This window comes from Rhamphochromis sp. 'chilingali' (genome assembly GCF_963969265.1).
Source record: "Rhamphochromis sp. 'chilingali' genome assembly, chromosome: 13".
Lineage (NCBI taxonomy): Eukaryota > Metazoa > Chordata > Actinopteri > Cichliformes > Cichlidae > Rhamphochromis > Rhamphochromis sp. 'chilingali'.
The window spans coordinates 14068405-14071801 of record NC_137940.1 but is presented as its reverse complement, the minus strand read 5'-3'; the positions used below and the strand labels follow the sequence as shown (position 1 = coordinate 14071801).

Genomic DNA, 3397 nt, shown 5'->3' with positions numbered 1-3397 from the left:
CCAGGGTAAACCTGAGTAGAGGCATCAGGAAAGCTAAGGCTGCCTATAGGAGGAGGATTGAAGATCACTTTGCTGACAACGACCCCAGAAAAATGTGGCAGAGGATCAATCACATTACCAACTACAGAAGCAATAACCACCCAGATAGCAAGGAGACATTGAACAGATGTTGATTTTCCATCTGAACCATCAGAATCGTCAGGATTGAAATGTCAACACAAAACCAATGTTGAAACAACATTGAAATACTGATGAAACCTTACACTGACATTGAAATAACATTGATTCACTGTTGTTCTGTCATCGTTGATTGTTGATCTATTTATAGTTGACAAGGTGACAACAATCACGTTGAAAAACCATCGATTTATGGTTGAGCGGGAAATTAAAGCTGCTACCACTTGGACTATTCCGCAGCACCCCTATCACATTGGTACATCCCTCCAGGTAACCATTGTCTTGGTTGTAGAGTTTGTAGAGCGGGACATTAGATTTACTCTCAGCGGAATTGACCGGAGAAGGCATCAGTTCATGCACTGCACTGGCCTGCACCACGATTAGTATAAGGTAAGAATGAATGACTTTTGTTCTATTAGTTATTTCCACGGTTGCATTTGAATAACAGTAAAAAAAACAAAACAAACTTGTTAATGTAAAGTTTCGGATAAAATGTGGGAGCCCGAAATTGTGTCTACTTTCATCTTACAATCCGGCAACAAATAAATTGCACTGCAAACAAAGTCTATCAACAAAGAAAACATTTTCGTTTCATACTTTTCCGTTATATTCCCTTACAAAGCTAGCTTTAACGCTTCGAGGGTTCCTTTGTTCTTGCCGTCGCCTCGGCGCTTGACCCAGACTTTCGCTCTGTAGTTGCTTTTTAGCATAGTACTACAAAAAAATTGTAAATCTGTGATATATGATTGATAAACGTAAAGGTAACTGTATAAATGTGTTCAATGACTTTGTTACTTTTAATGATTGGTGAGCACCCGCTTCGATTCGCACTCAATTCAAACTTTACGTTGCACGCTCACCTAACTTTACGCTGCACGCTCACCTAACTTGCGTTTGCACCTTTTGTCCACACGTAAACTGCGTTTAGCATTTACGTGTGGACGAGGAAGACGGAGAAAACGCAGCGTCAAAGGTGTGCGCCTATTTTGACGCCACACTGTGCGCCATGTTTTTGTCTCGGTGCCATGAATTCCTACAATGGCAGACTTAGACAAAATACTGTTAATTTTATTATCTTCAGTGTTTAAATGCTTACATATACGGGTTTGCTTGTAATTGTTGCCTATATACATTTTAAGCTATTATTTATTATTTAGTTCAATCAATAGATCAAGTTTTGTAGTGACTATGAAATATATTGTAATTATCTGTTTCCTGTTTATCCTAGACAGGGCAAAAAAGGACTCCAAATTAAAAAAAAGATAAAAATGAAAGACTGGTGCATTGTGCAGTTTAGCACTGGTGGTACAGAAATAGTCCCTAGATCATGGATAAATGGGGAGAAATTGTCATGGCCTCCATATCCTCCGTGAGACACATTCAGGATCCACGACACAGTAAAGAGGAGAGTTCATCCTGGTGCAACATGGCTCACCTATGCACCAGTCCGACTTCTAATAAGCCATGGTGGGTATCATCTGGATTGGTGTTGTATAAATGTAACAATAACAAGTTTTTCGTGTCCTAATTTATGTCTGGCCATACATTGTGTTTGTACTTCCAGACACATTTCACGAAGCAGAACGCAGTCTTCAGAAATATCTAAGTGAACACTGTGATATGTCTGACCTTCAGTCCGAAGCTGAAACTCAGACCAGTCATAAAAGAAAGCACAAGTAAAACTTTTTTTTATTTCACAAACATATCTTTGATTGCTAAGAATTTATGATCTTGTCTTTTATACATATCTGTGGTGCTTGCATACCTGCAATATCACCACATAATATAGTCCAAAAAGTGGAAGCTTGTAAACTTTTTATAAATGCAAAGCCGTGTACACTTGTGCACTTCAAAAATTCCTTGTATACTGTACCTTCTTGCACATCTGTTTCCTGTGTGTGTTGTTATAAATCAAACTGTAACTTTAGGAAAAAATATTCCAAAAGCACATTTGTAATTACTTATGACCGTTTTCAACTTTTTTTCTTTAGACCAAATCCCCTGTACACATAGTGACTCAGAGGATGAGCAGCCCACCAAAAAATGGTTTCCCCAGGCCCCTCGAGTGAAAATACCAGGTAATAAAATACTGTCTAGTGTCTTTGTACATATCTGTGTGTGACACAAGGAAACGTTTGACAAGTTGTCTGTATTCTTAAATACTTAAAAAAAAAAAAAAATTATCTTTTTCTGTCAGACCTGACGAGAGCTGTTAATGAACTCCGTGAGGAGGTCAGAGCCATCCGCAATGAATCGGTAGATGCTGGGGTACTGCCTCTGGATTTGCCCTTGCACAACATTGAGGAGCTAAACAATGCAGAGCCAGCTCTTCAATCACAAGAGGCAAATAAGGCAATGGTAAGTATATAAAGGTTATGTACACTTTGTAACTATAAATTGTAATAGCTGTCAGATGTGATTTAAATACATAACAACGGCCTGTTGATTAAACACACAAGCACTTGCATACACATTTAAGACATGAGACACGCTAATTCCATCTCTTAAAATGTGTCTATAGGTGAGACGCTTTGCCTTGATTGGAGCCTGACGCAGCAGTTAGGGGCAAACTCTATGTCCGAGTTTGTCTTTGCACAAGCAGTGCAGAAATGGCTCCGATACGCCCCAGATCGTTTGGGTGGGTGCAGGACGCACATCATGCAAAAAAATTACAAACTTCTGTGAATCATATAAACGTAAATAGGAAACTGTCTTTTAATAAAGTATTTAGCAAACGAAACATGCCTATTGACCTTTTTTTGTTTATTTTTTTTTCTCTCTTACATCACATGCAATGCTTTCTTATTTTAGGATATTAATGTTGACATGATACATTGTGAGACATTTGGGGTTTTTTATAAAGGGTGTCCAATTTAAGGAATAAGTACAATTATGTGTTTAGGTGGTTGAAGTATTGATGGAAACATGCAGTAGTTTAGTATTGGTTAAAATACCTATAAAGAAAGGTAGATTTCCAGTCATGATTTAACTGTTGTTTTAATAAAAAGCAACTGTGCGAAAGAGGTGGAAAATCAACACCATAGCTCAGTGTTTCAATATCAGAATCTGACATTGAAACAATGTCAGCAGTATTAGAAAATGTAACGTTGAATCAACGTCAGGTTTCAACATTGATTCAACATCAAAACCTGACGTTGTTTCAACGTTAAAAAAGGGTGCAAGAGTGACGTTAGGTCAACGTCACACTTCAACGTTGATT

At 38.0% G+C, this 3397-nt stretch overlaps 1 long non-coding RNA gene across 1 annotated transcript; it reads left to right on the top strand.

The window, feature by feature from the left end:
- Positions 1 to 466: 466 nt before the first annotated feature.
- LOC308408855 lies at positions 467 to 3183 on the top strand. The gene is made up of 6 exons (XR_013973858.1): positions 467 to 567; positions 1406 to 1644; positions 1742 to 1853; positions 2169 to 2255; positions 2375 to 2535; positions 2699 to 3183. It is a non-coding gene; the product is annotated as an uncharacterized lncRNA (long non-coding RNA).
- Positions 3184 to 3397: the final 214 nt, after the last annotated feature.